A 13,978-nucleotide genomic window follows, 5' to 3' on the forward strand; every position below is an offset into this window, starting at 1 on the left:
AGCAAAGAGAAGGGTTTTTTTACACAGGAGAAAAAAAAAAGTATAAACACAGCAAGTCTCTGTTCTAATAGAGGATATAGAGTTACAGTTTGAAAATGACTGATCATGTGAATAAAAATGACAAATGACCCCATAAAGACACTCAAATAGGCAAATAACCAGACCATAGGAAAGTACAATTCTAGATTAAGATAAGCACTGTTTCTGGACAGACTCAGCGAGCTCAGTCTGGCTTGAGAGACGAGATGGCAGAGAGAGAGAGAGAGAGAGAGAGAGAGAGAGAGAGAGAGAGAGAGAGAGAGAGAGAGAGAGAGAGAGAGAGATAGAGAGAGAGCTGGGTGCACGAGGAGGAGACACTCTGCTTCCAATGTGACACACAAGAGGTAGAGTCAGAGCAATTCTTCCTCACCTCATGCCCCCAATAACAGTAAGAAGTGAATACTTTGCCATGTTGCTGTATTTTCATTATTTTCGACAAACTCCTTTATTTACAAGGCAAGTTTATTTATATAGGACATGATTTAAAGTGAAGATTTACAAGAAGAAAAGCCAAAATGAGAGTTTATAGCAGAAGAAAATAGTGGAACCTTCCACTTCAAAGAAAAACTGAGAAACAATGAACCCACCCACACATACGCACACACACACACACACACACACACACACACACACACTACAAAAAAATATATATCACATATACGACGAAAAATGCACCGATTTCAAGAATCTGCATGCCAAAGAGAAATACAAACACACACACATAGAGTCAGACGCACTGTCTTTCAACAGTTTCATTTAACACAAACACTCTCAGAATAACACATTAATCCTTTCTTGTTTGTTATTTTCCACTTTTTTAAAGCTTTGGCAAAATTGTCTCTATTACATTCATGCCAATAAAACATTTAGAACCACAGTAAAATAAGGCAAAATATGGACACCTAAAAGAAAATAATCACACATTCTTGCACATTTGGATCTGTCTATTTATAGTGTTTTACAAGTATTTAATTTGGTCATATATTCTTTTACAAGCATCTGGGTGGAAAAAGAAAACAATGCTACATACAATGATATTTGTCCTGATTTCTGTGAGGCAGGTACATATCTAGAGTTTTTGTCCAGTAAACTATGCTTGAAACGAGCTTTTATATTATTTTAAACTCTCAGGTACTCATGATACATCTCATTTGAACCTCATTCTTAAAAATGCCCCACCTTCAGTTACTACAACATTTTATCAAAGGATTATAAAAGTTCGGATTTAACCCTGAGACATTTTAACTCCCCAAAAATGATTGCGGTTTAATTTTTCCTCCCATGCTGACTATCTAGAGTTTGCATCATAAAAAAGTAAGACCATGCAGGCTTGCAGCAATAATTTCAGCTTCAATGTCAGACTTAAATGCTCTTTTGCATCCTGGCCATGTGACACAGTCAGATATCGTTCCCTGACTTGAGTCTGTTGAACTCCCAATCTTTCATCAAACACAGAATTTGACATATTTCACTGACGCTGAGGGAAAGCCTGATAGCAGCAGGTTGGCCCCATTATCTTTTTCCGTCTGACTTGCTGTTGGCTTACGTGAAATTGTAGTGAACCTGAGCAGAACATGAAAGGTGCTGTACTGCCTGTGTGACGCTGCTGTAGGCCCCGACTCTGCTTTTGATGTGTTAATCCTGTCACACTGATGCCAAAGCACTTCAGCGGCTCTGATACTGCCCAGAGGGTCAAGGCTGCACTCAATGCAAGAGATTGACTGGCAATGTTTGACTAAAGCTCACATATTAAGTTTGGTTAAACCACCGAGTGATTCACAGTTTTTCTCGGGATCAGCTGGCAAAACCAGGCCTGCCAAGGTGTGAATTGAAATTGTAAGGACTTGCTCACATTTTATTAAGGCAAACATTTAATTAGCACCTACAGTTAACATGGAGCTGCCATTCTTAGCGTGGCTGGAAATAGATAAAAGTTTGATTTTTCTAACTTTTTTGCGTGGCTGAGATGACTAACAAGAGATGTCTTTAAATCAGCTGTTTATCATTTTCACAGAGACCTGGATGATAAAAAAGCCAGCTACTTCAACGGCACACAATAAACATGTGGTATTGGCAGTGGTATGCAGCTCTATAAGCTCATATGTATATTTCTGAAGTGGGAAAATTACAAAATAAAAACGCGAAAGATGACAATTTTGTCACAAAAACTACATGTGTGATGGAAAAAAATCTCAATTCATTGCATTGTCCATGAATAAATAATACAACTGCAACAAGCAGCCCTGGCATGCAACCACATACATTGCACACTAGATGGCAGTATGCTGCTGAGAAATGTGGAAATGAATGCAACCAGAGAGAAAATAGAGAGGGGGGGGGGGGGTTGAAAGTGGAAAATATTATAAATTGAAATGAATTATGGTGAATAATGATTTCCCTTTACATCAGACTTCACACTAATCTCTATGTGATCTGAATGAAGAGGTCAACAGATGCAGCACTAATATAATAGTTAATGTCACAACAATCTGCAGTGGAAACAGGATAATGAAAAGTTCATTGTAATTCCAGTGCGGTGGTGGTATGAGGAGCAGGAGAGAGGAAGTGTGTTTGTGGAGCAGAGAGCCTCATTATAATCAGCTGTCTATTACTGACAGGCTTGATATTCTCATTAAAAAATCACTATGAAGATCACAGACACCCCTCCCCTCTCCCACCAGGATGTTGCATTGTATTTGTTTCCTCCATCACCCTAAAAGATGATTGTAATCATGATGTGTGATAGCTACTGCAATCTGTGTTGATATTAAAGGTGTTATTAGAGCGTGATACCTACGGCTCTGTAATAAGGGCTGACAAGGCCGTTCATAGAGGCATTTACGCATGGGATGTGCACACCATCATCATTTATGTCATTATTGTACCTTGGCATGACTTTATGAACTCATAAACCAAAGACAAACGTTTGTTAGAGACAGTGCTGGGATGTGACAGGCACGTCTATATATGCATTAACAGTACACCTGTTTTTCCCTGACACTGAGCCTATGTCATGTTTTAAATAGAACAGAATGAAGGACATTGTTTTGATCACACTTACAGACACACACTTAGCACAAGAGTTTGCATATTAATGTCCAAAAAAACTCATTCATATAATGTCATAGCTTTCTGAAAAAGCATTGTAACAAGTAATGGCTTAACAAATAACAGACAGCCTTTTTTTGCATTTACACATTGAATGATGGGTATGCAGCTGTATGAAAGACAATACAAATATAAACACCTATACCTGCTTAAGATTCAACTGTTTTGTATTAAAAACTGCTTATAAAATGTGAATTCATAGCTTTTTTTAAAATCACCTGTAATTTGGAGAAATGTTGAGTTTTGGTGGATAATGTAGGTGGAATGCTTTAAATGGAGGTTCTTCACATCAATGAAAAACACACACACACACACACACACACACACACACACACACACACACACACACACATTCTCATTCTTTTTTAGCTGTATAAGATTCTCTACAGTCACAACTTGTCAGTATCTATCTATTACTCTTTTTCACTTAAAGCATAAAAATATAGAATTTTCTACATTTCCAAGGTCTTTACAAGGACTGATCAGACTACATGGGCTGTATGGCCTTGCTCCGGCATTGCATCATCTATATTCTAGGTTTCATTTTATAAAATGTTCTCTGCAATTATGTAAAAAGAGATACCTGAAGATGGTTAAAGAAGACGCTGTCGTAGAATATTCAGTTTATTGCGAATGGCTAATCTGCTATTAAGGGCTATGAAGGTTCTCAGTCATTGAGGTCGATTAGGATATTAAGAAGTCAATAATAACTTGATTTACTTTTGAACAGTTTCATTAATTTTCACATTTCTTAAAAAAGTCCTTTGACTTTGATTTCATCAGCAATATTTTTTTTCAAACTGCTGGCCTCTGAAGATTTTAGCTTAAGATACTCAAACATGAGTTAATAGTGCTTTTGTTGGGGGCTATTCTTCTTTCTATTTAAACACATTTTATGCACTAACTGGAGGCTGCTGTCTGTGTGACTGACTAAAAAAAACAGTTCACATGATTTAGAATAGACTAAAACCTCGAGGATGTAGAGTTGCAGAAAGGTGATGTTCTGTCCTCTCCAGCAGCCATATATTTTCTTGTTCATTCTTTTGTCACGAGGCTTCCTGTCATGATCAATATATTACTTCACCATGTTTCTCTCTCTCTCTCTCTGACCTCCTGACATGACTCTGGTGTCTATTGTCCTTACACAGCCCAGTAAGTAAAATCTAAAGTTTCATGGCCATCTGATTAGCAGTAACAGATAAATGCCAGAAGGGCTGCTTGACTATTGGCTGACCAGAAGAGGTCATCGTTTAATTATTTGGGTTCAGAAAAGGGATGTTATGAATCTTAAATGACAAAGAGTTAAAATAAATAAACACACATGATGCCCTAAATGTAGAAAAATGAAAAGGTCAGCTTGCTCTACCAGGCTAATAGAAAAATATAAATGAAAAGGGAGGATCCGTTGTCTGATTGTAAAACATTAAATCATTGTCAACAGTCATCAGTGACCGTAGGGATAACAGTTTACATTGTGTGTTTTTTCAGTGAATTAATTTGTTTGGAAAGTAGGGCCAGTCCTTCACTGACACTAATGAAGCAAGACCCAATTCATTTTCTAAGCAGCTTTGTAAACTAAACCCCTCGTCTTTCCCTCAACCCTGATGCAACAGCGTAGACTACCTCTTCTCTGGACTGGAGAGCAGATGAACTTTAATTGATCCTAATTTCTCTGGTGGTTTCATATGAACTCAATCTTTTAATACATTTTAAATCCATCATGGACATAATCAAATCAATTACCTATCATTTCATTTTCCTTGTGTTCCTGTTGTATCTGTCTCCTTGACAACAGGAAAAACAGGAAGTTTACCAGGCGGCTAATCCACAACACAGGAGATTTGTCTGTAACAGCCTGAGAGCAACAGAAAGGATCCAAATGTAACTTCACCTTAAAGTTCTCTTTTTTCCTCTCTTGCTATAAATAAAATCCATCCAAACACACAGGCAGGATATACAGAGTTTACCTGCTGTAAAGCCTAATTGGCTAGCTATAATGGACAAACATGGGGAAGTGTTTACAGAATATGATTGTTTCCAAAAACAACAGCATGAGTCAGTGAGATAATGGTGTAAGCAGGTTTCTGTGTGTTTACACACACTCAAAGTGTTTCTTGCATTATTTATTATGATCAGTCTTTCTGGTGCATGCAGCGAGACGCTCACACGGCCAGGACATGAGATGTTCTGTTTGCATGTAAAGGTGGCAGCTGCGTGCCACCTTTCTGCTCTGCACACAGACGTGTACTATGACCAGCGGTTTTTTGCAGATGCCCTTGCCTATTCTCAGATCAAGAAGCTGACGTGTCGCCGGATTTAAGGCTGCAGCTGACTCCTGGCGACAGCACAATGTCAGGGGCCTAAACGCTCTGATCTGGCTGTGGGATCACGCCTGGATGAGATATCTGCCTTTCAAAGAATAAAAAAAAAAGAAATATGTGAAAGGACTTTATTTCTCACTTTTTCCTTTTTCATATCACGCTCACATTGAAGTTCACCTACAGTGTTCAGTTTGACTGCTCTGTCTGCCTGCTGAGAAATCTCCCCTTTTCTAAAAAACTAACTTTGGGAAAACATCCTTCACCTATTGTGCTGCACACACCTGGAACACAAAACACATTCAAACTCAATACAATGGTTACCAATGGGTCAATTTAAACCTGATCACATTTTTATAATTTATGTATTTTATATTCGTTGTTTTTTGTCTCTTATTCATACTCTCGACGTCATTGTAAAGATTTCTCGAGAAAAAATAAAGGTAAAATAAAAATTATCGTTCTGTTCTGTTGTCATGATACACCTCCATCTTGTTAAATTAACCATTAGACCCCCTTTTTCTGCATTTATCCAGGGATGTCATCAGCGCTTGACACAGAGCATATCCCTCTGCTGCGACTTTGAGCTAAATGAGTGCATGGTGCGTGTTCTATCTAATCATAGACTCGGCAGCAGCAGGTCTCGCCACCAAACCCACAAGGGGCAGACAACTCCTCGATCAACTTATTTTCCCTGGCAACTGCTCCTCCTGTCTGCATTAAAATAGTTTTTTCATTTGATACGAATGCAGTATTCTTCCTGCAGCTCAATTACAGAGGTCAGCGAGTCGGTCCGGCTCATACCAGAGACCTTGGCCCTGCCGCTAAATCTCTCCCTGACTGACCAGTGACCACTTTGAGGACGGACAGAATAATTTCTCACAAGGAGTAAGGCCGTGGTAAGAATAGCTCTGCCTCTTCATCACATTCCTGATTGAGTTATATTGTTGACCGAGGCGATCCTCAGGACTAATACAAGCGCCCCTCTAAGTTTGGGTGCACTATGTGGCAATGCAGCCAGAGTGTCGAGTAACAGGGTGCTGAGGCCTGCTGGGTGTTTGTCCCTGGACTCGGCTATTTAATCTGCTGTTTAACACATCATAAAGCACTGCTCATTGGTTCAGGTCTGCAGATCTTCTAAACCAGGACGTGCCATCTGGTTAGGAAGCATTTTTAGCACATTAAAAAAATCGGCAGAGTAGGAATAACATTGGCTTTCCCAAAGCATACAAACCAAACAACCTCTGGGACAATGTTTTGAGCAGCACTTGTCTCCCCTTTGTCTCGTCTCTTTTGTCCTTGTCGGGAAACATTCACCTCAAAAGGTGACTGTCAGAGCAGGTAACTACCGGAGTGCATATAGATGTGGGCTGTTTTCATCCAATCAATATCCATCAAGAGAGGGCCAGAGCAAATATGTTTCCCCTATGTGACTTCACAGCAGATGAGACAAGAACGGCAGTTGTTTATCTAACAGATGGGAATGGTATTCCCAAGCACATCATGGAAAGAAAACAGCACAACCACTCGCAAACTGAATTGGAGGTTTGTTATGACAGCGCAGGCGTTGGGTTCTGTCCCCCACCATTTGCCTACACGCCCATGTGTTCACAATAATCCCATTTTTAGCATCATTCTGCAGGCTGGCACACTTTTTTCTAGTTTTCAACCCTCAGCTACCTTGGGTGGCCCTCCTTGTTTCTCTTGATTACAACTGATTATGTCCTATCCTAAAGCTGCCACAGCAGAATACTAAAACATGATTTAACATGACATCTCAACAAAGCCTCAGCCAGGCCAGTGCGTATATCTCTTTCCTATATCTCCTGCTGACAGCTCTGTCAGGGACAGCACTGTGAGATTGTTATTATGCTGCTTCCTGGGAATATATACTTGACATAAAGTGAGATTGTATTGTTATTCAAAAAGGCTTTTACTTTGTATTTGTTTTGATTTGGCAGGCCGAGTTTATAGCGGGAGCAGAAATGCTGTGAGATCCATCTTAATGTTACATCTGATCTGACGGATACTGAGGAATAGATTCAGAAACTTTTCAGACAAGAAAGCAAAGTAATAAATATTTATCACTTACCAGTGCACACATCCTTCCATTTTTTAAGTATTGCCTTAAAAAAACTCCTTACAGTGTGTTGATGTTTCTGCACTAGTATTTTGTATTGGATCTGACTTAGTAATCAAAGCTAGTTTTGTTTTGTACCTCAGAGAGTGAAAGCTGAACACAGAGTTTATATGAGTTCTTTGACAACCTATACGTCTCACTTTGTTTTCAACTTTCCCCAGTCTGCATAATTGTTGAAGGAGAATTAGTTCAGCAAGCCTTTAATTGAATGTGATGTTGAATCTCCGGGTACTTTGAAGAAACACAAAAACAGGGAAAAAAAGTTGTGGTTCTAAAAACAGCAGATACTACATTGTTTTAAGAGAAACATAATGACAGACCAACAACTTTGGTCTCTTTAGGATAATTAAATCAGCTTCAACTGTTCAATTTGTACAGTGAAAAGCACCAGAAAACTAATTTTGTCTTCCACTTAAAAGAATATGCAGCAACCTTTTGTCATTTTTGGGATATTGATGTTGAAATTGATTCTTTGTTAGCTGTTAGACAAAACATAGTTTCCGTTTTAGGGAAATCCTATCTGCAATGTGATGTGTTTTTTCACTCATCTATGAAAAATGGCTGTACATTATTGTAGCTCATGTAGTATTTACATACTGTCAGCACACAATAGGACAAACACACTGGCCCATTTTACACAACACCGCCTTAAACCATTCTCTTACTCCCATGGCATTTAAACGATGGGGCAATATGGTGCATCATGGTGAGAGAAATGTATCACACAGTGATCCCACAGTGAGAGAAAATGACAGAATATTGATGAAGCAGTGGTGAGTTTGCGCTGGTGATTGGCCCGGGGCTACAACAAGAGAAGTTTGAAAAAGGGAGATGATTAAAGAGAAGCTATGCACTGTGGAGAACAGAGCAATCATGGGCAGGTTCGCTAGCTCCCTGCTGCCTGTGCTCCCTAGAGACACACATGCCTAGAGTGCAATAGGGCCAATGTGCCTCATTAAAGTATTGACAGATATGAACTGAGCAGGGCCTCTTTTTCAACAGCATTAGTGGAAGAGAGAGAGAGGGGACAATGTATGTGTGTGATTTTCATAAATCACAGACCTTTTGTGAAAATAATACCCTTGGTAAGAAAGCTGTCTGAACAGACCTCTGCTTTTACTTTGAAAGGGCATACTTTGTATACTATACTAGTTTTATTGATAATTGTTGTTAGAGCCATTTATACATACGTGTAGTATATATTTTGTGTGTTTCAGTTTTAAGTAGATCAGGCCAGTGCTTAATTGAAGGTAATTAAGGCTCCAGTCAACTATGGCTGCACATTAATAGTTAATATCCCCTCACGGTCAGTTTATCAAATCATTTTTATGGTGTATTAAAATTAACTTGCAACTTTCTAAATGTCTGGATCAGAGTAATGCAACTTCAGCAATCTGTGGTCCACAACTCCAGAAGCAGAGCACATTTACAGTTGTCATTTTAACTGTCTACATTTATAAAATACACTGTGTGTGCACTACAAATGTTTGAGCCTCCATAACCGTGATCACAGATGTTACTACATCTGTCTTGCTTTTTCCCGTGGGAAGATGTAAATCAGCATTGGCTCTTCAGTCTAGACGGTGGGTCATGTGTCGCTCTCTGCCAGACTTGCTTCAGTTTGCAGGATGAGATAGTGTTATGTGAACTTTCGAATTGGGTATATATTTCTTCAAAAATAGAAAAAACTTTGCATCTGGCTCACCACCTCCAGATGGAATTTGGTAGATACATTCGTCCCTATTTACACCTTGCATGTGCCGGTTTATGTTTCTTCTTCTTTTCTTGGTAAAATATTAAGACACACGCCACATTTTGTTATAAAGAAGAACTTAGACAGTTTCAAACAGATTTAACTGTATAGAAATATTGCTGTTCTCAGACATTATTTTAGATCAGACAATTTCTGAATGTTCCCTTCTGTGAGCTACATCAAAAAGTACGGGATTTTTAATTCTCTCTTAAAACTTTTAACTTTTAAAACTTAACCTCTCGATGTTAGTTTCCTGTGAACCAAAAGAAAAACTCTAAAGCCTCAAAAAAAGACTGAGAATGTGATAATTACACTGAGGCGAGACATAACATTGGGATGAATTTGATTGGATGATTAGCTAAGACAAAGCTTTTCAATTGGTCAAAATTAAGTTAATACCCCTGAGTGCCGGATAAGAGCTGAGTCGCTCCATGTATCTACATGTGCAGGAAATGAAGGCCTGCTAGATGCTAACTAGTGATTCCGCTCAGTTGAGGAGTTTTTGAATTCGGCTTGGGGTCAGCCTTCACCCAAGCACCATCACTGATCTTGAACATTATCTGGAGTCTTAGGGGACCTTGATGGTGAAGTCCTTGAGTTGGACTCGTGACTGCGATCAAGTCAGGTTTACACTTCCTGTTCTTGCCTAAACTTGAGGCACACAAGCATCAGAGGCACTATCATCTCTTGAAGATGAACGTGTGCCTTCAGAGGTACTCAAAATCAGGGCTTAAGGCAATGCACAACTGCTGTGGGGCGGTCCTTGGGCATGTTCATGGGGGTTAACTAAGACCTCTAAGCCTTGGCTTCAGGGGCAATTCAACTAAACGGCCTGGCCATCACAGCTATGAATGAGGTCATCTTGAATCTTAAGAAGCGGCTCCAGGAGCTGACTTGCAGAAACCAACTTGTTACTCTCAAGGACAGGCAAGTTTAATTTCCTGTTGCCGGACTTTTAGTTTATTCTGTTGTTGTTAACTTTTTAAGTTTCTAGTCAAACAAACCAACACTCCCCAAAGTTTATTTTCCAAACATTATATCGCTGTTGTCTTTGTGTGGATGAGTTTGACATAAAAAGGAAGAAAACATGTTAAAAAGTGGCGCTGCTAGCTCTTTGAGGGTGGCTAGCTTTCCCAGGATGCTATGAGCAGCTAGTTGGACCGTTCCAATATACAATGAATGGGGGCAAATGTTGACATAATGTGAGCTGCCACGTCCACACAGTCCTGAAATGTAATGAAACATTACATTTTGATATTACGAGTACATTTTGAATATTTCAAGTCAGGTTTCTGGGAGCTTTAAGAATTGGCTTAACTGTGGTTCTGTGGAACGTGCGTTCTTTGTGATACAGACCAAGGTCATCCTCTTAAAAACCTACCTACAACCATCTTCACTAAACTTCAGAATGTTTAATACCAGTAACTTATTACCTCTTATTAAAGCCTCCTTTTATAATATTTTGCACATTGTAGAACCTTTAAGTTCACAGGGTTTCAACACTGTCAGCTATTCTGATGTTGCCTTGTGAATAACAACAATGAACTGTGAGATAAATATTCTTTTGTTGTTGCACCTTTTGGCTTAATACAGCATGTGTGATGTCTTTGTCACGACAGGACCAAGGTCATTCAGCTTAAGTTTACTGAACAGCTGTGAGCTCAGCTCTCTGATAGCCTGATTGAGATGTGTCGCTTTGGGAGATGTCTCTTTGCATGTTCGTCAGAAACATTATCTAATTATGACCTTCCGTCTGACGCTTAGTGTTGGTTGTGACATGTGAAGGGGCTCCTATAGTCTCTATCTAAAGGAGAGAATTGTAAATGAAAAATGCTCACAGCCACCTCTTCTGTGATATGTTTGATAAAACTATGAAAATATCTGGAAGATGCTGCGATTAATCTGCTTTGGTGGATGTGGTCATTTGTAGTTAATGGTCAGCACAGGAAGATTTTAACGTAGTGATTTCAGAGGTAATTTAAATTTAAGACCCCTTAAATGTACAGTCAAACTAAAAATAGAGAAAAAATAGAAGCTCATCTGCATTCTTACACACCCACACACAAAACAAACCTTTATCTTGATTCAGTGAGGTTTAAAGCTCCACAAGACAGGTCCACAAACTCACAGCTAGAAGCTGAATGGTACAATTGTACATTGCTTACAGTAGTTATCTTGATAAATAAGTCACCAGACCAGTTTACAGCATCATGTGCAGTTGTCTTGGAGATAAAAATATCAATGGCCAAAATGTCTGGCTGAAATTATTTGCTGATCATTTTAGCATTTTTTTAAAAACTTTTTTATATAAGATCACCAATCACAATATACTAATCAAATGTACAGTCTCCTCTTGCCAAACGGGCTTAATAAAGTTGAGTTTTGAAGAATGGAATATTGAATGGAATATTTTAAAATGCCAATGGGGTTAATTAGACTATTATAAAACATGCTGCTGATGAAAAGGCTACTTTTAAAACAGCAAAAACATGAGAGAAATGGAAAGAGACAAACTGTTGTATTAGCAGGGAAGAGCTGCAGGTGTGTAGGCTAAGTGTGTAGGGAAAAGGGAGATCTGATTAAAGCAGTTTAAAAACACATAAAAAAAGTTGGAGAACAAAGCACAATTAATAAACTAACCTACTGTAGGTATAACCTAGCCTAATATGAATAGGATAATGTAGACCAGTTTTCCTAATGATTCTTTTAACACACAACCCTCGCCACTGCACAGACACAGCGTCTTTCTGTGGGAAACACAATTAAGATCAAGAGAGCTTCAATAGGAACCTTAATCATAACAGCTTGATTTTTTTGGTGACTGCTTGTGGTGGCCTTTACTCCACCTGCTGAGTTATTTTTCTGTTCGAGGTGGGAACAAAACAAAACCCTCAGCCTGTTTTCATATTGACAGAAAATTGTGCTGTAGCATGTTGTGATTATTTTCTCTCTATTCAAGTCTTGAGGCTGGATGCATGTTGCTCACGGCATTTTCATAATTTTTTAAGTGTAAACCCTCTCAGCAAAAGTAAAAAGCTAAATTTAGGCTATAAAGGAACTACACAGAGGTCGACTGATTTCAGTGTCACCACGACTAAGCTTTCAACTAGTAGATTATTTTCCTATTAATGGTTTCTGTCTATACTATAGAACCAATATTCAAGTTTAGATCTGTAATGTGTCTGGTTGTAATATTAGAAAGTCATTTAATTATTTTTGCCCTTCAGGCCTTTGCGCTGGTCACATGACTGAAAGTTATGAATAGGAGCACGCTCACTTTACTAATGTAGGTCTGGGGATCAGTCTGATGGCATGTGCACTCAGCTTATTTTGAATATATATATATGTATATATATATATATATATATATATATATACAGAGTGAGTGAGTGAGAGAGTGAGTGAGAGAGTGAGAGAGAGAGAGGGTGAGAGAGTTAGTGAGTGAGTGAGTGAGTGAGTGAGTGAGTGAGTGAGTGAGTGATAGAGTGAGAGAGTGAGAGAGTGAGTGAGTGAGTGAATGAGTGAGTGATAGAGTGAGAGAGTGAGAGAGTGAGTGAGTGAGTGAGTGAGTGAGTGATGAGTGAGAGAGTGAGAGAGTGAGTGAGTGAGTGAGTGAGTGATAGAGTGAGAGAGTGAGAGAGTGAGAGAGTGAGTGAGTGAGTGAATGAGTGAGTGATAGAGTGAGAGAGTGAGAGAGTGAGTGAGTGAGTGAGTGAGTGAGTGATGAGTGAGAGAGTGAGAGAGTGAGTGAGTGAGTGAGTGAGTGATAGAGTGAGAGAGTGAGAGAGTGAGTGAGTGAGTGAGTGATGAGTGAGAGAGTGAGTGAGTGAGTGAGTGAGTGAGTGAGTGAGTGAGTGAGTGAGTGAGTGAGTGAGTGAATGAGTGAGTGATAGAGTGAGAGAGTGAGAGAGTGAGTGAGTGAGTGGGGCACCATGAGCATTACATTTGTTTAATTTAAGATAAAGACATTGATACAAAGTAAGATACTATTATTAAACATATTAACATATGAATACTTCTCATATAATACTCATTAAAAGAAGAATATTTTAAATCTAACTAAAGCCAAAGAACAATCTTGATAGTAGAGATTTATCTGAATTTAGATCAGTCATTACCAAACATAAATAATGCAGGATGTTCCTCTGAGGGAGGTCCTAAAGGTCTACCACACATAACTTCTGCCTCTTTAAATAATTAGATGTCAGACAATGAGGCCTTACTCATCTGTCCAACATCTGACCTGTTTTGAACGTATCATTAGCATCATGGATAAAAGCTGGGACTGCGACAGGAATGGATTAAGCTGAAGTTCTGGTCAGTGACTCTGAGCACTCTCTAGAAAACCAGGCTTATTAAAAGAGAAATATATTTCTCCCCCAAAGAAGCTGATACTATTAGGTATCCCCTTTTAATTTGTCTAACGTGTCTGTAAAGCTGAAAAGAACAAAATAACATGCATACAGTGAAATTGTGTGTTTTGCATGTTCACTGGAATTAAATTATTTCTTGTGCTTGTTAAATTATTACATACCAGGAATGTACGATTATTTTCTCAGGGTTCCTCCACATTTGTTTTGATTTAACTCACAGACTTTTTGTATTATGATGTTGTTTTAT

General features: G+C 38.8%; 1 protein-coding gene across 2 annotated transcripts in view; it reads right to left on the reverse strand.

The window, feature by feature from the left end:
• The window catches only part of gpc6b (glypican 6b), an 89,289-nt gene that overhangs the window by 5,343 nt on the left and 69,968 nt on the right, over positions 1 to 13,978 (reverse strand). The gene's annotated exons all lie outside the window — the stretch shown is intronic.

This window comes from Labrus bergylta, chromosome 13 (assembly GCF_963930695.1).
Source record: "Labrus bergylta chromosome 13, fLabBer1.1, whole genome shotgun sequence".
Lineage (NCBI taxonomy): Eukaryota > Metazoa > Chordata > Actinopteri > Labriformes > Labridae > Labrus > Labrus bergylta.